Genomic DNA, 23066 nt, shown 5'->3' with positions numbered 1-23066 from the left:
TTTCCTGCTATAGTGGCAGAGCTGAGATAGACTGCATAGCCCAGGAAGCCTAGAATATTTACTAGCTGGACCCTAATGGAAAAAAGTTTGCCCAATTCTGTCTAGATCATTGTCTCTCAGTGTCAAAATCACCACCTGGATCATGTAGTGGAATTAGAGATGTCCAGACTCTGCCCTAAATGTACCAAATATGTAATAAAGCCTAATAATATCTACTTTTTTTAATTCCCTTAAGAACTCCAGCTCCATCCAGTGCTAGGCTTCAACCATCACTTAAATTATAATGACACCCAAATTTTTATCTCTACCCGAGAATTCTCTCTTAAGTTCCAGACTTATATATCCCAGAGTGTATTTCACATTTCCACATGAAAAACTCAATGATGCCTTTGACTTAGCCTATCTAAAACTGCAGTTTTGATTTTCTACCTCACATGTGCTATGCCAAACATTTCTACTCCAGTGTCCCCCATTTCAGTTAATGGCACTAGCAGTTCCTCAGGCCAAAAACCTAGGAATCTTTCTTGATTACTCTTTCCTTGATCTTCCAGTTTCATCAATCAGAACTCCTGTTGGTTCTGTGTCCAACCTATAAGAATCTAATCACTTCCAAACATGTCCACTATTACCAACCTAGTCGAAGATGTTGTCACAGCTCACCTGGGCTACTCCAATTGCCCTCTAACTATTCTGCCTGCTTCCACTTGTTAGAGTTTAATATTTAGAAATGTAAACTCGTGATTCAAATAAACATATGTCAAAGATGTGGGTGAATTCATTAATTTATGCAGGAACTAGTAAGATTTTAAATCTGATCCACCATAGACCATTTGAAAAGCTAAATATTTATAAGTAATGTTGGGATATTATTTATGGGTTAGATATAAAACTAGTTAATATCCAACAAGACCATGACTATAATTTTCAGTTATGATTTACAATGGGCATAGCAAAAAAACTATTTACCTCTCTACTGGGCAACAATCTACAAGTTAACCTCTAGGTTTGCAAAATAGCCTAGACAACAGAAAGTCAAAGCCCTGAACTTTACTGAAAGGTGGCTCAGTCACCTATTTTACCTACTTCCAAATTTTGGTTAATTTTTCTGACACAACCTTGTCCTTCTCAGTACAGAACATTATTCCATGCAACAGCCCGAATGATCATTTTAAAGCATAAACAGGGTCATAAAATTATAATACAAACTCCTTACTATAGCCTACAGAATGCTATATGATTGGACCCTTGCCTCGCTTTCTGACCTCAAATCCTACACTCTCTCACTCATGCATTATGTTTTGGCTACACTGACAGACTCATTCCCACACACAGGGCCTATCCAATTACTCTTACTTGTACCTGAAACCATCTTTGCCCATATCTTGCCTTGGTTGTCTCCTTCTCATCAGGCAGGACTCAGTTTAACTATTACCTCAGAAGACCTAAGTTACCTACCTCTTCCTTCACTCTGTTAGTCTTTCACATCGCCCTCTTTTATTTCCTTTATAGTAGTCATCACTGTTTATTTTGCTTTGTTTGCATACATGTTTAGGTCTCCCCTCACTATTAAAATGTAAGTGGCATGAAAAGATAGGACTCTGTTCTGGTCACAGATATGTTTCTAACAACCAGTATAGTACCTGACACATAGTAGGAACTCAATAAATATTTGTTCACTTCACCAGTCTAGAATGCCTTCTGGGTTCTAGCCCTGTCTCTGTCACTAACTGGTAAACTTCCTTTACCATTCCAAAGATAATGGTGTGGAATCAAATTATCTGTGAGGTACTTTCCAGCTTTATAATGCAGCAAATGCTTTTATAAATTGATATATATTACAGCCACTTTCCACTTTCTATTCCAGCAGAGAATAGAGTACCGAGCAAAATCACCATCCTCATTATTACCATCATCTACCACACAATAAGCATTTATTCAGGCCCACTCTCTGCCAGACTCTATTGTATATGTTTACAATACAGCAATTGATTAAAAGAAAAAAAAATACCCTTTTCTCATGGGGATGGTAATCTAATTTAGTTAGGGAAATATTCCACATACATGTAAAGCAAAGTAATAATACAAAAGCACCATGCTAATTGCCAAATGGATTGTAATCATAGTAATGATAAATAATAAATTTTTATAGCAGCTAAAATTTATTGAGAGCTTACCATATACCAGGTATTATTCTAAATTTTTCATATACATATCCAGTCATATAAGACTCACAACAAACCTATGAGAAAAGTTCTATATTTTAAAGCCCTAGTAAACAGGTACTACTTTGACTTATAGAGAGTAAGTGCTACTGGATGCAGAAGATCTCACTGAGGACTGCATACATGCAGTCTTGGGAAAAAAACAGGAGCTGAGCTGAGCTTCAACTGAAGAATGGGATTTAGACAACTGAAGAGGAAGAAGGAGTCCATTTCAAGAAGAATGAACAACTTGAGGCAACACATTGAAAGGGAAATGCATTTAGCAGTTTTAGGGCACAAGGAGTTAAGCAATTTCATTAAGAGTAGAATTCCCTAGTAAAACTGTTAAGAGGCAAGTTTGGAAAGGAAGATGGCAAATGAACTGTGGAGGGCTTTGAATGCCATGGTAAGGAGTGTGGCCCTGTTCCTGCAGATATTGAAGATTCACTGACATTTTTTAAGAGTAGAGTATCATTTTCAAAATAACCATCTAAGATTAATGTGGCAATTAAGAGACTATCACTAAAAGTCAGGTGTTCCGTGGTAAAGGTTTATATTAGTGTGATTACAATAGGAGAGAGAGAAATTGGGGCAAGTAAAGAGATTACAGGAAAAAATAACAGTAATTGGTGACTGGCTTAATGTTCATTCGATGACAAAATGGAGGGGCGCCTGGGTTGTTCAGTCGGTTGCGTGTCTGACTTCAGCTCAGGTCATGATCTCATAGTTCATGAGTTCAAGCATGCAGGGCTCACTGCTGTCTGCACAGAGCCCACTTTGGATCTTCTGCCCCCATTCCCCGCCCCTCCCTCGCTCACACTCTCTCTTACTCTTGCTCTCTCTATCTCAAAAATAAATAAATATATTTTTTTAAAAAAGATGACAAGAGGGGCGCCTGGGTGGCGCAGTCGGTTAAGCGTCCGACTTCAGCCAGGTCATGATCTCGCGGTCCGTGAGTTCGAGCCCCGCGTCAGGCTCTGGGCTGATGGCTCGGAGCCTGGAGCCTGTTTCCGATTCTGTGTCTCCCTCTCTCTCTGCCCCTCCCCCGTTCATGCTCTGTCTCTCTCTGTCCCAAAAATAAATAAAAAACGTTGAAAAAAAAAATTTTTTTTAAAAAAAAGATGACAAGATGGATATGACAAAAATGACCCATTTTCAAGTTTGGGATATTTTTGACAGAAATAAAAAAGTCTTGAGGAATGGAAGATAAAAATGAAAAGTTATAGAAGAACTTTACCACATTTATAAATAACTGAACTATCACCCTGAGAAGAATACAGTAATATAAATGTCAAGTTAACTCTGACTTAAATTCAACAGAATAAATAAAATAGTGGGGTGCCTGGATGGCTCAGTTGGTTAAGTGTCCAACTTCGGCTCATGTCATGATCTCACAGTTTGTGGGTTTGAGCCCTGCATCAGACTCTGTGCTGACAGCTCAGAGCATGGAGCCTGCTTCAGATTCTGTCTCCCTTCCTCTCTCTACCTTTCCCCTACTCACACTCTGTCTCTCTCTCCCTGTCTCAAAAATAAATAAACATTAATAAAAAATAAAGAAAAAAGAGGGGCGCCTGGGTGGCTCAGTCTGTTGAGCATCTGACTTTGGCTCAGGTCATGATCTCACAGTTCGTGTGCTCGAGCCCCGTGTCGCACTCTGTGCTGACAGCTCAGAGCCTGGAGCCTGCTTCGGATTCTGTGTCTCCCTCTCTTTCTGCTCTTCCCCCACTCATGCTCTGTCTCTCCTTAAAAAATAAATAAACATTAAAAAAAATTTAAAGAAAAGAAGAGAAAATAGTGACTGCACTAATAGGTGCTCATGAGACATTAAATGACAATTTTGCTATAACCAAAGAAAGAAGGCATAAACCCCCACTTAGTGAAGGGCTCATATTTTCTGCCTAACTGGAAACTGTGAAAAGCTATCTGAATCTAAGCAGAACATAGATGAGGATGTTCTACTAATACACGAGATGGCAGATATCTTCTACTTGCCCCTCTACATCTACTTTTCAGCCTTCATCATGCTCTCTGCCTTTTGAAGGTGACCTTTTGAAGGTGACCTATATGGACCTTATCGATTGGCTCCTTTCCCTCTGGCTTCTTGAATGGACTTGGCCAGCATGATCTACCATAGGAGGTAAGAATAATGCAGAAAATAAGGTCAGGGTATATAATCCTCTGGCTTCCTCCCTGCAAGGTTTCTCTGGCCTGGCTGCATCCCTAATCCAAAGGTCACTGCTCCTCTCCAGATAGTCTCCTTTACACAACTTTCTCCTTCTACGTGCTGCTAACTGTTCCTTCCTTTATTCCATGGGTCTAGGTGTGGGAATATCTTCACTGCTACCATCCTTGGGTTATTAGACAATGTCTTGCAGTCTCTCTACACCTATACCTCTATAAAAAATCCCTTCATAAATAAATCTTCCATGAATTATGCTAATTTTTCCACTTTATTCCAGTTGGAATTTTATCTGTACAGTGCCCCCAAGAAATAGACTTTTTAAATGAGATCCTGAGATTGATGTGGTCTTATCAGAGAAGACCAGGATAACCACCCCTCTGGGGGAAAATAGGAATAAGTAATTCATGACATGTAGTGACATTATAAACACTTGAATTACCACCTGTTATAGCATGGAATGAAGTGCAAATAGACAGCAATGCCTTAGAAGATAAAATAGCCATAGCAATTAGTCCATGAAGGCCTGGACAACATTTCCTTATTGAGGCATTACAACAAACACTGGTGAGGGAGAGCACCATCAACCTTTAAAAGTGCAGGTTGGGGCGCCTGGGTGGCTCAGTCAGCTAAGCGGCCGACTTCGGCTCAGGTCATGATCTCGCGGTCCGTGAGTTCGAGCCCCGCGTCAGGCTCTGTGCTGACAGCTCAGAGCCTGGAGCCTGTTTCAGATTCTGTGTCTCCCTCTCTCTCTGACCCTCCCCCGTTCATGCTGTGTCTCTCTCTGTCTCAAAAATAGATAAACGTTAAAAAAAAAAAATTAAAAGTGCAGGTTATAGATGATGGTAGGGGAAGCTCCCGGTCTCAATGGGAATAATGGTATACTGAAGTGTTAATGGCAGAAAGGTGCCATTTAACAATCAGTGATATGGTAAGTGCAATTTACATGGTAAGACACAAGGACAAAATGGTAATCAGAGTTTTGACCTGCAGGGAACTGTGGTGATGGTGAATTGATCATGGAGGTTTAAACATGAAACACATGAAGCCTACCACTATGGTGCTTGGCATATATAGGCAGAAAAAAATCTTGGTCTACTAAGCAGAAACCTAACTCAACTCACTGTAGTAGCAATTCATAGCCTCTCAAACAATTCCCATATGTAAATACATTCATAGACCTCAAGCCGTTGAGGCCACAGGAATAAATTATAAAACTTCTCCAAACCTTTCCCAAAAGTACCTGTGGACACATACTGGGGGAAAAGAATACCTGGGTCTTTGGCAGATTATTAGATATAGATTCTAAATTCACACTGATCCCCAGAAACCAAAATGCTACCGTGGCCCACCTATTAGAACAGGGGCTTTTGGAAGCCAGGTGGCAGGAGTCTTGGACTGAGTCTAATAATCAGTCTAATGGGACAGAAGGCCCATCGTGTGACTATTTTCCCAGCATCAGGTTAATCGGAATGGGAGTAATATAATTAGTAATTGGAAGATTCTCCTCTTTTGTTCCCTGGCACAAGCAATGAAGCCTATTATGGTAAGGTGGGCCAAATCCAAGCTCCTGGAACTGCCTCTCCCCCAAGACAATAGCAAACAAATGCAATATGTATCCTTGGGGGAAACTGTGAAGACTAGTGCCACCATCAAAGACCTGAAAGATACAAGGATGGTGATTTTTGCCACATACATCCCCAATTAACTTGCCTGTTTAGCTGGTGTAAAGGGTCAGGCGGGTCTTGGTGAATGATAATAAGTATCATAAATTTAATCACATGTTAATACAAATCACAACTGTGGTTCCAGATATGGTATCTTTACTAAATAAAATCAAGATATTCCCTGACACTTCGGCAGCTGGTATACAGCTATTGACCTGGACAAATGTTTTCTTCTCCATCTCAATCAATAAGGAAAATTACAAGCAGTTTGAATTTACATGATACCAACAATAGTATATCTTCACTACACCCCAGGGTTGTGTCAATTCTCCTGTTCTCTGTCATAACATAGTCCAGTCCAGAGGCCCCTTAATATCCTGTTGCTTCATTACCTAACATATGGCCAATGACCTAATGAGCAGAAGTAGCAAGAATCCTATATGCCTCCGTAAGATATATGTATGCCAGAGAGTAGAAAATAAATTCTGCAAAAGTTCAGGGGCTTACCACATTGATGATGTTTTTAGAAGGTTCAGTGGTTTGAGATATGTCTGGATAGCTTTTCTAAAGAGACAAGTTGCTATACCTTGTAATGCCCACCCTGAAGAAACAGGCCCAATGCTTGGCAGGTCTCTTTGGATTTTAGAAGCAAATATGTTTTACAGTAGGGTGTGTACACCCTACATTAGGGTGTGTACATTAGGGTCTACAACACATTTACCAGATAACCCCTAAGACTACTCTCCAGCTCTGATTAGGTTTGGCCAATGGGAGCACAAAAAGGTGATTGGAAGGAGGGAAAGAAGAAGGTGAGGTGAGGTTATTTACTTCCTTAGCTTCCTCCCTGCAAAATTACCTTGGTCTGATTGTGCTCTAGACAAATGTAACTGGCCCCATCATAACAGCCTCTTAAAATGTGTCTGTCCTTCTGGATGCCTGTAACTGCTTCCTCCACTAATGCTTTCAACTTAGAAATAGTAACAGCTCCCTTTGATATTCTGCTACCCTTTGTGGATCCTTTATTCCCACACCTCTGTAAATAGTCCAGTTATTAATAGATCCTCTTTAAATTATTCTAATCTGAATGTAACATGTGTTTCCTATTAGCACATATTGACTAACACAATTAGGAAGTACGTTTTAGGGGTGCCTGAGTGGTTCAGTTGGTTAAGCATCCAACTCTTAATTTCAGCTCAGGTCATGATCTCACAGTTCGGGAGATTGAACCCTATGTCAGGCTCTGCACTGACAGCACGGAGCCTGCTTGGGATTCTCTCTATCCCTCTCTCTCTGCCCTTCCCCTGCTCATAGTCTCTTTCTCTTTCTCTTTCTCTTTCTCTCTCTCTCTCTCTCTCTCTCAAAATAAACATTAAAAATTTAATTTAAAAAGGAAGTGTGTTTTACATATGTGCTACATAGACTATATAGTCTAGGTGTCATGGTTAAGAGGTTGGGTTCTAGAGTCACACTAATCAATGTTTAAATCACAGGTCTACCTACCATTTACTAACCTGTATGACTTTGGGCAATGTTTTTCACCTGAGCCTTGGTTTCATCTGCAAAATGGGAGTAATACTAGTATTTACTTCACAGGATCATTGTGAGGATTAAATAAGGCAATATATGTAAAGTACCTGGCACAGTGCCCAGCATGACAAAAAGTAATAATATGAGTTATTTTTCTTATTCTTTTTATAGCCCACAGCATTCACAGAGGAGGGAAATGCAATTTGAAAATTCATTAATTAGGGTCCTGTTTACAGTTTTATTGTTAACTCTAATTGCTTATTTGAAATAGTCTCTTGACTTCATTAAAGTAATTATTGCCTGTCAGTAAATGATGGGCTTAGGTTTCTGTACATATGCTAGAATTTCATGCATCTTGCATTTCACAGCAGGAACCCAGTCTTAGTCAACACTTTCTTGCCCTGACATCTGCACTCAATGCATAGGGTCTTACTTAAGCAAAGACATAATTATCCTTCAAAATAAAATTGTAAACAGGATTGAGTATCTCAGATTTGTTAACCTATTCCCTTATAGTGAACATTCTAGTTACATTATCTGTATTAGACAGTCAGCATTATAGCAAGTCATGGTGCAGAATAAGGAACTAGAACTCTAAGAAACTGAGGCAGGTCTGGGGGCAAAGGGAAAGATCCAGGGAGAAGAGCTTGCCAGCCCTGGGAAATTACCCAAAAAGTATGAGTTCACGACAAAGTTTAGAGTCAAGAGTAAAGGGCTCAGGTCTTAGAAGCCACAAAAGCCTTAGAAGGATAACACAAGTAGGAGTAAGGGAATATAGCCAATATTTAAGAAATATCTATATAATACCTACTAGGTACAAGAATTCATAACAAGTGGCAAGTTAGGCACAAACACTGGATATAGAAAATGAAGACAATACAGAGGTCCAAAGTCCAAAATCTAAGCAAACATCATAAACAAAGACATATGTAGGAAAAGGCAAGAGTTCAAGAATGCAGATAAGCAACTGGGGAAAGCAACATGTAGTAAGGCATAGTAACTAAAGTCCTCACATCTAATCAGGGGGCTTCTCCTATGATTCCTTCCCTGAAAATAGCCACCCTAAGTTCACAAATGAAAGAATATTAACAGTTGTAGGGAATTGGGGGAGGAATTAAGTTAAAATGAGAGAGGTAAATATATCCCATTATATATACATAAAATGTACAAGTATAAAAAGTTCATGTTATAAGTCTTCAGTCCTGCCCATAAACCCAACAGCTTTGTTGCTTGTCTGTTTTCGTTTCCCACATTATATTATTCATAGACTGGAAAACTCTAAATCTGATAAAAATCAGATGACTTCATCACCACCAATGAAGGGAAGCTAGAAATATATGCAGTGGGTTTATGAGACTGCAAAGGAAAATTCTGGACAACATGGGTATAAAACTAGGGGTAAGATTCCACTCAAGGTAGAAACAGAAATAGTCTGTGGATGACAGAAAACAGCAACAAAAGACAACAAAAAATGAAACAAAGAAGAGATGAGCTTTTGGTTATGTTGTAACCACCCAGTTCAACACTCTATCCCAGGAAGACTTGGGTTAATGACAGTAGAAAGGGGTGAGAAGAGATTAAAAGAGGTAGCCAAATCCTAAAATAAGATTTAATAATCTTAAAAGGTGCCAGCTGGCTTTCTGAAAATTTCAGTGAGATTGCCCAACCAAAGGTAAGGTTCTATTACCCAAATTACAAACAAAATTTACTTTTTCTTAAAGATAAAGGCTTCTCCAAATACACATAATTAGCTAATCATGTGCATCTAAATATTTGACAAAGATAAACAATGTGCTTATACTTGTCTATGAATAATAGCAATGTATTTTACATTATATATGATTTTCAAAATAAATTTTCCCTTGAATACACAATTCCATCACACAACCCCTTGGATAGTGAAGGGTTGACACATGACGTAGGTTGGGTTCCCCAGAAGCTGACCCTGAGACAAGAATGTGATATAAGTGGTTCATTTAGAAATACTAAATAGGACAATAGAAAACTATTTCAGGGAAGAGAAGGAAGCTGATATAGAATGATTATTGAGCAGATCACCACTGTGGGTAACGGGAGCTCAAAATCCCACTCGGGAACCTCTACAGGATAATGTTGGACATGCCTCAGAGTTATACGAACTGAAGGGAAGGGAACTGGGGTAATTATCCACCAATTCCCATCAGTTCTTGGTTGAGGGCTGACTTCACTGGTTGAGGGAAATGTGTTAACTGGCCAGCATAAGTCATGCTGGCTCCAGACACCACAGAAAGTATACAGACAAGTTCCTGGTGCTTATAGTTCAAACTGTCAGATATGTGTGGACAGAAATGATGAGTGCCCAGGAGATAGGAGTGGGGCTCATCAACCAGTATAGCTGTAACACACACACAACTTCTTCCAGGCACCTGAAGGATGAAGGAATAAATTAAGTGTCATTTTAGGGCATCCTACAACTGCCTAATTCTTTAATTATATAATGAAGATATGTATGATTGTTATGATTACTATAATATACAAATACACATAGGTATACACTGAACTGTGTCCTCCCCCACCAAAATTCTTGTATTGAAACCTAACCCCCAAGGTGATGGTATTAGGAGGTGGGGCATTTGAAATTAGGTTATGAGTGTGGAACCCTCATGAATTGGATTAGTGACCTTGTAAAAGACACCCAGAGAGCTCCTCCACCCTTTCTGTCATGTGAAGTTACAGCAAGAAAACAGCCATCTATGAACCAGGAAGAGTGTTCTTACCAGATACTAAATCTGCCAGCACCTTAATCTTGGACTTTCCAGCCTCCAGAACTATGAAAAACATTTCTTGTTTAGACCACTCAGTCTTTGATATTTTTGTTATAGCAGCCCAAAGGGACTAAGACACATATGCACATTGATAATATAACTTGGAATTAATCTAAGTTTCAAGAAGGCAAGGACCATGGATGTCTTGTTCACTATCATAACCCCTTGTTCATCTATGCCCAGTACTATGTCTGACACATAGCAGGCTTTTGGTCAATCAATAGTTGTTGAACAAATGAAAAAATAGGAAATCATAATCAAAAGTATTCAATTCAGTTCATGTTTACACTACTGTGGTTAACTACGCATCTACAACTTTTTGTTTATTTGAAGAGAAGTCTCTTTTCTAGCAGAAGTCAGCTAATGGTCTATAGAATCACAATTTTCAGTGAGGGAGAGTTCTTCTTTAAGCTAACAAATGACTTACAATAGCATGACAGACAGGTTCTTAATTAATTTGCTAATACTTCTTCCCTGTGTATGGTCATTAACTCCAGTTGAATCTTTAAGTCATAACACAATGTGTGTGTTTATCTGTATCACATACAAATATATTTGCATACATATAAATAAACAGGAGATCATGAAAACAAGTTGATTTTATCTGTATCAATTTTCTTTTATGGTACACTCCCAAGTTTTGACAATTGGTTTAGCACAATTTAGCAGCTAGCCCTTAAAATATTCTTGAATGTGGAGAAATAACATAATGTCTTTCCACAAGCTGCAGGAAGAAAGTTCACGAGAAAATTAGGGCAATTTTGCATAACAACTTGTGTATTTACATATAAACAATCCATTTAATGAAGAACACCAAAAATAGCAGATCAAGTAAGTCCAGAGGCTGCAAACATAATACATCCTGCTAAATTCAAAACAATAGCAGTTGAATAAGCCCAGTCTATGGAAAAATCCTATTTTTTTTAATCCTGCCTTCTCTTCTTCAAACTAAGAGAAACTGTATGCTGATCACATAGGATGTGGTCCTTATCTCCAAATCTCAGCCATCCTAGTGAACTCACTTGTTTTCTGGAGTAATGGCCTGGTCCTGACAGTGAGTCAATTAGTCATCTGTGACTGAGTGTGTCCAGTGTGAGCTGAACACAGAACTAAATGTTACCGAGGGGAGACAAAAGAACAAGGCCCAGTTCCTGCCCTTAAAGAGTTGCAACCTGGTTACTTTTACAGGACACACATTTAAAAATAATAACCCTTGGGAAGATGGCGGCTTAGGAGGACGCTGGGCTCACCACGCGTCCTGCTGATCACTTAGATTCCACCTACACCCACCTAAATAACCCAGAAAACCACCAGAGGATTAGCAGAACGGAGTCTCTGGAGCCAAGCGCAGACGAGAGGCCCACGGAAGAGGGTAGGAAGGGCGGCGAGGCGGTGCGCGCTCCATGGACTGGCGGGAGGGAGCCGGGGCGGAGGGACAGCCTGCTAGCCAAGCAGAGCCCCCGAGTCTGGCTGGCAAAAGCGGAGGGGCTTGATGGACTGTGTTCCAACAGCAAGTGCGACTTAGCGTCTGGGAGGTCATAAGTTAACAGCTCTGCTCAGAAAGCGGGAAGGCTGGAGGACAAAGGGAGGGAGAGCTGCTGAACCCCCGGATGACAGAGCTCAGTTTGGTGGGGAACAAAGGCGCTCACCAGCGCCATCTCCCTCGCCCATCCCCCAGCCAAAATCCCAAAGGGAACCACTTTCTGCCAGGGAACTTGCTCCCTCTGAGCAAACACCCAACTCTGTGCTTCTGCGGAGCCAAACCTCCGGCAGCAGATCTGACTCCCTCCCGCTGCCACAGGGCCCTCCTGAGTGGATCACCTAAGGAGAAGTGAGCTAAGCCTGCCCCTCCTGACCCCTTGCACCTTGCCTACCCACCCCAGCTAATACGCCAGATCCCCAGCACCACAAGCCTGACAGTGTGCAAGTAGCCCAGATGGGCCACGCCACCCCACAGTGAATCCCGCCCCTAGGAGAGGGGAAGAGAAGGCACACACCAGTCTGACTGTGGACCCAGCGGTGGGCTGGGGGCAGACATCAGGTCTGACTGCGGCCCCGCCCACCAACTCCAGTTATACACCACAGCACAGGGGAAGTGCCCTGCAGGTCCTCACCACTCCAGGGACTATCCAAAATGACCAAACGAAAGAATTCCCCTCAGAAGAATCTCCAGGAAATAACAACAGCCAATGAAGTGATCAAAAAGGATTTAAATAATATAACAGAAAGTGAATTTAGAATAATAGTCATAAAATTAATCGCTGGGCTTGAAAACAGTATAGAGGACAGCAGAGAATCTCTTGCTACAGAGATCAAGGGACTCAGGAACAGTCACGAGGAGCTGAAAAGCGCTTTAAACGAAATGCAAAACAAAATGGAAACCACGATGGCTTGGATTGAAGAGGCAGAGGAGAGAATAGGAGAACTAGAAGAGAAAGTTATGGAAAAAGAGGAAGCTGAGAGAAAGATAAAAAAATCCAGGAGTATGAGGGGAAAATTAGAGAACTAAGTGATACACTAAAAGAAATAATATACGCATAATTGGTATCCCAGAGGAGGAAGAGAGAGGGAAAGGTGCTGAAGGGGTACTTGAAGAAATTATAGCTGAGAACTTCCCTGAACTGAGGAAGGAAAAAGGCATTGAAATCCAAGAGGCACAGAGAACTCCCTTCAGACGTAACTTGAATCAATCTTCTGCACGACATATCATAGTGAAACTGGCAAAATACAAGGATAAAGAGAAAATTCTGAAAGCAGCAAGGGATAAACGTGCCCTCCCATATAAAGGGAGACCTATAAGACTCGTGACTGATCTCTCTTTTGAAACTTGGCAGGCCAGAAAGAATTGGCACGAGATCTTCAGTGTGCTAAACAGAAAAAATATGCAGCTGAGAATCCTTTATCCAGCAAGTCTGTCATTTAGAATAGAAGGAGAGATAAAGGTCTCCCCAAACAAACAAAAACTGAAGGAATTTGTCACCACTAAACCAGCCCTACAAGAGATCCTAAGGGGGATCCTGTGAGACAAAATACCAGAGACATCGATACAAGCATAAAACATACAGACATCACAATGACTCCAAACCCATATCTTTCTATAACAACACTAAATGTAAATGTATTAAATGCACCAACCAAAAGACATAGGGTATCAGAATGGATAAAAAAACAAGATCCATCTATTTGCTGTCTACGAGAGACTCATTTTAGATCTGAGGACACCTTTAGATTGAGAGTGAGGGGATGGAGAACTATTTATCATGCTACTGGAAGACAAAAGAAAGCTGGAGTAGCCATACTTATATCAGACAAACTAGACTTTAAATTAAAGGCTGTAACAAGAGAGGAAGAAGGGCATTATATAATAATCACAGGGTCTATCTATCAGGAGGAGCTAACAATTATAAATGCCTATGTGCCGAATACCGGAGCCCCCAAATATATAAAGCAATTGCTCATAAACATAAGCAACCTTATTGATAAGAATGTGGTCATTGCAGGGGACTTTAACACTCCACTTACAGAAATGGATAGGTCATCTAGACACACGGTCAATAAAAAAACAAGGGCCCTGAATGATATATTGGATCAGATGGACTTGACAGATATATTTACAACTCTGCATCCCAAAGCAACAGAATATACTTTCTTCTCGAGTGCACATGGAACATTCTCCAAGATAGATCATATACTGGGTCACAAAACAGCCCTTCATAAGTTTACAAGAATTGAAATTATACCATGCATACTTTCAGACTACAATGCTATGAAGCTTGAAATCAACCACAGGAAAAAGACTGGAAAACCTCCAAGAGCATGGAGGTTAAAGAACACCCTACTAAAGAATGAGTGGGTCAACCAGGCAATTAGGGAAGAAATCAAAAAATATATGAAAAGAAACGAAAATGAAAATACAACAATCCAAACGCTTTGGGGTGCAGCAAAGGCAGTCCTGAGAGGAAAATACATTGCAAACCAGGCCTATCTCAAGAACAAGAAAAATCCCAAATACAAAATCTAACAGCACACCTAAAGGAAATAGAAGCAAAACAGCAAAGGAAGCCTAAACCCAGCAGAAGAAGAGAAATCATAAAGATCAGAGCAGAAATAAACAGTATAGAATCTAAAAAAACTGTAGAGCAGATCAATGAAACCAACAGTTGGTTTTTTGAAAAAATAAACAAAATTCACAAACCTCTAGCCAGGCTTCTCAAAAAGAAAAGGGAGATGACCCAAATAGATAAAACCATGAATGAAAATGGAATTATTACAACCAATCCCTCAGAGATACAAACAATTATCAGGGAATACTATGAAAAATTATATGCCAACAAATTGGACAACCTGGAAGAAATGGACAAATCCTAAACACCCACACTCTTCCAAAACTCAATCAGGAGGAAATAGAAAGCTTGAACAGACCCATAACCAGCGAAGAAATTGAATTGGTTATCAAAAATCTCCCAACAAATCACAGTCCAGGACCAGATGGCTTCCCAGGGGAGTTCTACCAGACGTTTGAAGCAGAGATAATACCTATCTTTCTCAAGCTATTCCAAAGGATAGAAAGGGAAGGAAAACTTCCAGACTCATTCTATGAAGCCAGTATTACTTTGATTCCTAAACCAGACAGAGACCCAGTAAAAAAAAGAGAACTACAGGCCAATATCCCCGATGAATATGGATGCAAAAATTCTCAATAAGATACTAGCAAATCGAATTCAACAGCATATAAAAAGAATTATTCACCATGATCAAGTGGGATTCATTCCTGGGATGCAGGGCTGGTTCAACATTCGCAAATCAATCAACGTGATACATCACATTAATAAAAGAAAAGATAAGAACAATATGATCCTGTCAATCGATGCAGAAAAGGCCTTTGACAAACTCTAGCACCCTTTCTTAATAAAAACCCTTGAGAAAGTCGGGATAGAAGGAACATACTTAAAGATCATAAAAGCCATTTATGAAAAGCCCACAGCTAACATCATCCTCAATGGGGAAAAACTGAGAGCTTTTTCCCTGAGATCAGGAACACGACAGGGATGCCCACTGTCACCGCTGTTGTTTAACATAGTGCTGGAAGTTCTAGCATCAGCAATCAGACAACAAAAGGAAAGCAAAGGCATCAAAATTGGCAAAGATGAAGTCAAGCTTTCACTTTTTGCAGATGACATGATATTATACATGGAAAATCCAATAGACTCCACCAAAAGTCTGCTAGAACTGATACATGAATTCAGCAAAGTCACAGGATACAAAATCAATGTACAGAAATCAGTTGCATTCTTATACACTAACAATGAAGCAACAGAAAGACAAATAAAGAAACTGATCCCATTCACAATTGCACCAAGAAGCATAAAATACCTAGGAATAAATCTAACCAAAGATGTCAAAGATCTGTATGCTGAAAACTATAGAAAGCTTATGCAGGTAATTGAAGAAGATATAAAGAAATGGAAAAACATTCGTGCTCATGGATTGGAAGAATAAATATTGTCAAAATGTCAATACTACCCAAAGCTATCTACACATTCAATGCAATCCCAATCAAGATTGCACCAGTATTCTTCTCGAAACTAGAACAAGCCATCCTAAAATTCATATGGAACCACAAAAGGCCCCGAATAGCCAAAGTAATTTTGAAGAAGACCAAAGCAGGAGGCATCACAATCCCAGACTTTAGCCTCTACTACAAAGCTGTCATCATCAAGACAGCATGGTATTGGCACAAAAACAGACACATAGACCAATGGAATAGAAATGAATCCCCAGAACTAGGCCCACAAACGTATGGCCAACTCATCTTTGACAAAGCAGGAAAGAACATCCAATGGAAAAAAGACAGTCTCTTTAACAAATGGTGCTGGGAGAACTGGACAGCAACATGCAGAAGGTTGAAACTAGACCACTTTCTCACACCATTCACAAAAATAAACTCAAAATGGATAAAGAACCTGAATGTGAGACAGGAAACCATCAAAACCCTAGAGGAGAAAGCAGGAAAAGACCTCTCTGACCTCAGCCGTAGCAATCTCTTAGTCTACACATCCCCAAAGGCAAGGGAATTAAAAGCAAAAATGAATTACTGGGGCCTTATGAAGATAAAAACCTTCTGCACAGCAAAGGAAACAACCAACAAAACTAAAAAGCAACCAACGGAATGGGAAAAGATATTTGCAAATGACATATCAGACAAAGGGCTAGTATCCAAAATCTATAAAGAGCTCACCAAACTCCACACCCGCAAAACAAATAACCCAGTGAAGAAATGGGCAGAAAACATGAAGAGACACTTCTCTAAAGAAGACATCCGGATGGCCAATAGGCACATGAAAAGATGTTCAACGTCGCTCCTCATCAGGGAAATACAAATCAAAACCACACTCAGATATCACCTCACGCCAGTCAGAGTGGCCAAAATGAACAAATCAGGAGACTATAGATGCTGGAGAGGATGTGGAGAAACGGGAACCCTCTTGCACTGTTGGTGGGAATGCAAATTGGTGCAGCCGCTCTGGAAAGCAGTGTGGAGGTTCCTCAGAAAATTAAAAATAGACCTACCCTATGACCCAGCAATAGCACTGCTAGGAATTTACCCAAGGGATACAGGAGTACTGATGCATAGGGGCACTTGTACCCCAATGTTTATAGCAGCACTCTCAACAATAGCCAAATTATGGAAAGAGCCTAAATGTCCATCAACTGATGAATGGATAAAGAAATTGTGGTTTATATACACAATGGAATACTACGTGGCAATGAGAAAGAATGAAATATGGCCTTATGTAGCAACGTGGATGGAACTGAAGAGTGTGATGCTAAGTGAAATAAGCCATACAGAGAAAGACAGATACCATATGTTTTCACTCTTATGTGGATCCTGAGAAACTTAATAGAAACCCATGGGGGAGGGGAAGGGAAAAAAATAAAAAGGTTAGAGTGGGAGAGAGGCAAAGCATAGGAGACTGTGAAAAACTGAGAACAAACTGAGGGTTGATGGGGGGTGGGAGGGAGGGGAGGGTGGGTGATGGGTATTGAGGAGGGCACCTTTTGGGATGAGCACTGGGTGTTGTATGGAAACCAATTTGACAATAAATTTCATATATTGAAAAAAACAAAAACAAAAACAAAAAAATAAAATAAAATAACAACGCTTAAAAATGATTACATCAAGCAGTGGCAATTAAGAGTGGGGAGAAGAAGAGTGAAATGGATTGCAGTCAAATCTCAAAACCTAAAAAGTGGGTAGATGGGAAAATAAATTCTTATTGACAAATTTGAAAATAGTTGAACTAGCAAAGGGGTTGCAAGTCAGTTGCCCCAGATGGAAGCACTTTGTAGACTATTTGGCCAGCTCAATGAGTTTTAAAAATACATACTTGAATGCCTACAGGTTGTATCATGCCCTATTCATATCACTTCTTGTAGTTTCACATATTTACAGTTACTAACTGGCCTGGCCACTGAAGACATTGGAATTTACTATCCTTGAATTAGAGGCACATCTTTAAAACTTGGAAAAACAGTTTAGGCTATTGCTACTCAAACTTGTGGTCCATGGGCCAGGAGCAACAACATTACTTGGGAGCGTATTAGAAATGCAGAACCTCAGGCTCCACTCCACATCTACTAAATCACAATCTGAATTTTAAGAAACTATTCAGCTGTATTCAGTTTGTATGCACACTAAGTTTGAAAACTACTGGTTTAGGACACATGAGAGAAAACCCTACTTGAGCCATGAATAATTAAAAACACTGTGCTATCCGGGGTGCCTGGGTGGCTCAGTCGGTTAAGCCTCTGACTTCAGCTCAAGTCATGACCTCACAGTTCATGGGTTTGAGCCCAACTTCAGGCTCTGTGCTAACAGCTCAGAGCCTGGAGCCTGCTCTGGATTCTGTGTCTCCCTCTCTCTTTGCCCCTACCCTGCTCACACTCTGTCTGACTCTCTTTCAAAAATAAATAAACATTAAAAAAAAAAAAAAACACTGTGCTATCCACCAAGTGATAATACACTGTGAAAATAAAACCAGCTCCAAAACTTTGAAGTCATATGAACTAAATACTGTGTAACCTTTAAAGCAGTGATTCTTGACTATCAGTATTCATCAGAATTACCTGAATTGCTTGTTGATTCTCTGGCTCTACTCTAGTAAAGAAATTTGATTGAGGAGATATGGGTTGGGGCCTTTCAAACAAGCACACAGAGGTGATGCTGAGTGCTATAGATTGAATTATGTCTCCCCAAAATTCATATGTTGAAGCCCTAACCTCCACTGTGACTGTATTTGGAGATAGGGTCTTTAGAAGGTAATTACAGGAGGTCATAAGGTCTCTCTCTAACCCAACAGGATTAGTGGTCTTATAAAAAGAGGAAGAGAGAGGGATTCATCTCTCTCTGCACTTGCTCAGAGGAAAGGCCATGTGAGGACAAAGTGACATGCACAAGCCAGGAAGAGAATCCTTACCAGAGCCTGACCATGCTGGCATCCTGAGCTCAGACTTCCAGCCTCTAGAATTGTGAGAAAATAAATGCTTAAGCCACCCAGTGTATGGAATGTTGTTATAGCAGGCTGAGCTAATGCAGGTGGTCCCCAGACTTCACTGTGCCTTGGACATACTTTGTAGCCTGGGCCTCCAAGGGATATGGACTGTTCCTTGGTATTTTCTATCACAGAGGCCTCTGAGATTTTAAACAAATTGCCCAGGAAAGTTCACCTCCATGTTCCTCAAAACAAAAGGGGCAGGAGAGAATCAGGGGTGGGTTATTACTGTCAGAGTAGGGTCACCCAAGTAGTGTGGGCAAGGCGCTAGGATGAAGATGGGGTGGGGTTCCCATAGGTAAAGACAGAGGGTAAGGAGAATCCAGGCAGGCCTATCTACCTTCTCCCATCTGCAGTTGTCACATTTGGTCTCACTTTCCACTCAAGACCCCTGCCCCGGTATGACTTTCAATCTTCATACCCAAACAGGATATTGAATTCATGGCTGCGCCCAGACAGATATATGGCCTGGATAATTTTGTTGTTGGTTTGCCCTGGGCTTCCTGCCTTTTTGCAACCTCAACTCATCATTCCCCAGCCATGATGTCTCACCTTATTTCCCATCTCCACAGCAACAGGAGAGGTTATATCTCTTGGGGTTGGGGCAAGTGGATCAGGGAAGACTGAGACTATACAGAGAAGCAAGATTGCCATAGGCAGAGACAGAGGCAAAGAATTTCCCAGGAAGAGCAAGAATACAAATGTTGTAGAACACCTCTCTTAAAATTTTATTATGCATCAGTGTCACCCGGAAAGCTGGTTATAACAGATTTGAGGACTCCCATTCTGATTCAGTAGGCTTGAGGTGAGGCCCAAGAAACTGCATTTTTACCAGCATTTCAGCTGATTCTAATGTGGGTGAGCAGAGAATCACACTTTGAGAAGTACTGTTTGGATCCACTGCTTCAGTAGCACAATCGTTCACACAGATGCAATGTTATACCTCTGAGCTCTGGTTTAAATGGGAGAAGTGAGCTCTTTCCTTGTGATGAACAAGAGTGAATGAACAGCCTTCTAAAATAGGTTTTAAATAGGGATACAAACTGCTACAGTAGAGGCCTAAGGTGAAGTTTCAGAAACTGCAGCCATTTATTCCAGACTTCCAACTTCTTTCCTAACACCTAAAAGCACAACCTTCTATTGGTTTATACCACAGGTGACCTGTAATTTTGCTCACTCTATAGCAGCTTCTTGAGTTGTTTTTCCTATCTGAATCTTTACTCTGTCTCAGGCCAGAAAACCTCCTCATTGTTACCAGTCCCTTTTTTAAAAAAACAGTCTGATCATGGGACTGCCTGGGTGGCTCAGTTAGTTGAGCATCCAACTGTTGATTCCAGCTCAGGTCATGATCTCATGCGTTTGTGGGTTTGAGCCCCACATTACACTCTGTGCTGACTACATGGAGCCTGTTTGGGATTCTCCCTCTCTCTCCCCTCTCTGCTCCTCCCCCACTCTGGTGCTCACTCTCTCACTCTCTCAAAATAAATAATAAATGAAAACTTTTAAAAAATCTGATCAGGGTTCTTCCCAGCTTAAGAACCTTAAGACAAAAGATCTCAAATTGCTATGTGCACTGCCTAGGAGCTTATTTTTAAAATGCAAATTCTCGGGTCTGAACCCTTCTCCCCCATGCACACATGCATGCACACACATGCAACTTTAATTCTGTAGAGTTAGGATAGGGTTCAGGAACAAGCATTGTAACAAGCTCCCCAAATAATCCCAATGCAAACTCTGGATACATCAGTGCTCATAAACTCATACAGGATGCATCCCAGGAACCACTGGCATTGTTCACTGGGACCTTCGGGAGACACCATTCAATTCTTAGGACTTTCAAGCTTTATAGTGGATGCATATGGGAGATTCAGGAAATCTGACACACTTGCAGATTCCTGAGCAGGGAAGCAATGTGATAAAAGCATTGAAAGTGATTATTTGAACAACTAACATGTGAGTACAACTAGAGAGCAGATGGGATTAGAGACTCAGAAGAACTAAGCAGAAGGTGAGGAGCTATAGAGATAAAAATCAATGGGTCTCCTACCAGAGTACCTTAGTTTCAGTTTTTTGTTTTTCTTTTTTGTTTTGTTTGTTGCCTTCAAGAACTCTAATCAGAGTAGAATCCTGAAAAATATGGCCAGAGAGAAATGACCAAAAGCCCTCCTCAGAAAAGGAATGGCCATATCTCAGAGATCAGTGGTTTTATGAGAATCCAGGCCTAGTGTGCCCATGCTCCATTCTCCTGCTGCACTTTTAAATCAGAGGGGAAAAGGTTTAGAAAAAGAAAAGTAAAAAGAGAGAACAAGCAAGGAGCAAAGCAGAAAATACATGCAGTACCTAGGGGATTGACAGGGGGGCTTGTGGGGAGAAACAGATGAGGATTTAGAGCAGAGCATTTTTTTTAATTGAGTAAGGAAATAATTCCACTGCATTAAGTGCCACATCACACCAGAGACTGAGCAGAGCAGCCCGGCCCAATAACGCATGCCATATGGTCAGTTAGAAGCCAAGTGTGCTTGGTGGCCCTAGCTCAGAGAAAAGGCTAACTTTCAGAAGCCGGTAATTTTGCAGACCACCTGGGGTTCTTTCACCGCATCATCCTCTGGGACCTGAGACTGCACTATTTCCCCCAGCAAGGAATGGTATCTGTATCTAGCATAGGTAGACTTTTCAAAGTACAGGTTTCAGTGCAGCCAACGAGGCAGTCAACATGCGTATAGGAAAGAGTCTGCACTGCTTCAAGCCAATATATCCACTTTATCAGAAATCACCATTATCAAAACCTAATTTCAAGAATATTCATAACACCACTACTAATGTCTCTCACTGCAACCACCTTGGATTTTCTAGTATTACACTTCAATCAATGAGAAGTAAAACATTGCTTTGGACTTATCTTTCTATTCTCTCTCTCTCGCTCTCTCTCTGTCCCTCTGTCTCTCTCTCTCTCTCTCTCTCTCTCTCTCTCTCACACACACACACACACACACACACACACCACTCGAATCCCATTCTAAAACTCCTCTGTCCTGTGTGCCATTAAATCAGGCACAGAGGTGAGTGATTGCTAATCTGATAACAAAGTCCAGCCTAATATATTAATGGGTACTAATGGCTGAATGATCACACACATGTATGTTGGATAAGTAGCATGGTGGTTAGGAGTCAAACAGAGCTGGGTTCTGATGCTGGCTCTGTCACCTATTAGGCGCCTGACCCTGAGTGAGTCATTTACCCATTGTGTGCCTCTATTCTCATGTGCAAACCAGGGAGATAATAGTATAGATCTCACAGAGGTTTTGCTAGTATTTAATCAGATGATGTATATATACCATTTAGCACAGAACCCATCATATAGCAAATGTCCAATAATTCTTAGCCATTTTGATTTTACTGCTGATACCATTCCTCTCTAGTATAGTTTGAGCTTCAGCAGGGACGTTGTAGAGATGCATTAGCAATGGTAATTCTGGGTATTAGGGAAAGGTGGTTAAGGGGACCTGGTTTATTCCAGCACACCTAAAAATAGAACTCATCAGACATCCTAGATCTTTCCTCACCAGTGGTTTGGATGCCTCTTAGTGTTTCCATCTCTTAGCCACAAAATGGTATTATACTGGCAGCAAAAGGTCTCTTCCATATGAAAGGAAAGAAAAAGGGCCTAAAGAAAACACAAGGTAGGACCACTCTGGTCCTTTGTATTGCTCAGTGTGCTATTTTTGGCACTCTGTCCTCACAGTATGCCTCTGTTTTTCATTCCTTGCCAAAACCAAATTCCAATTAGGGGTTGATCAACAGTAGGAATTGTACTGAAGAGAATAAAATAATTGTGACATGTTTTTTTAAAAGCTGATTTTTACTTGATAAACCATCTGTTGGGAATAAACTCATGCCAAACAAAAAATTCTTTTGTAGATCAATCAGAAAGTTTAAAGGTCCAAAGCAATATCTATGTTTATACAACCCTCATAATAATGGTAGAGTATACATTTTCAACATGTCAGACTACATGTACAGAAGCTGATTAGGGATCTAATTAAACTTTCACTCTGGGCAGTCAGGAAATACCTTAAACCTCAACTGTCAAAGTGATTAGCTGGGGAAGACTTGGGCAATGCAAGATATCTGCATGG

Source organism: Panthera onca, chromosome X, assembly GCF_046562875.1.
Source record: "Panthera onca isolate mPanOnc1 chromosome X, mPanOnc1 haplotype 2, whole genome shotgun sequence".
NCBI lineage: Eukaryota > Metazoa > Chordata > Mammalia > Carnivora > Felidae > Panthera > Panthera onca.
The sequence above is the reverse complement of the archived record's forward strand: the minus strand, read 5'-3'. Positions refer to the sequence as shown.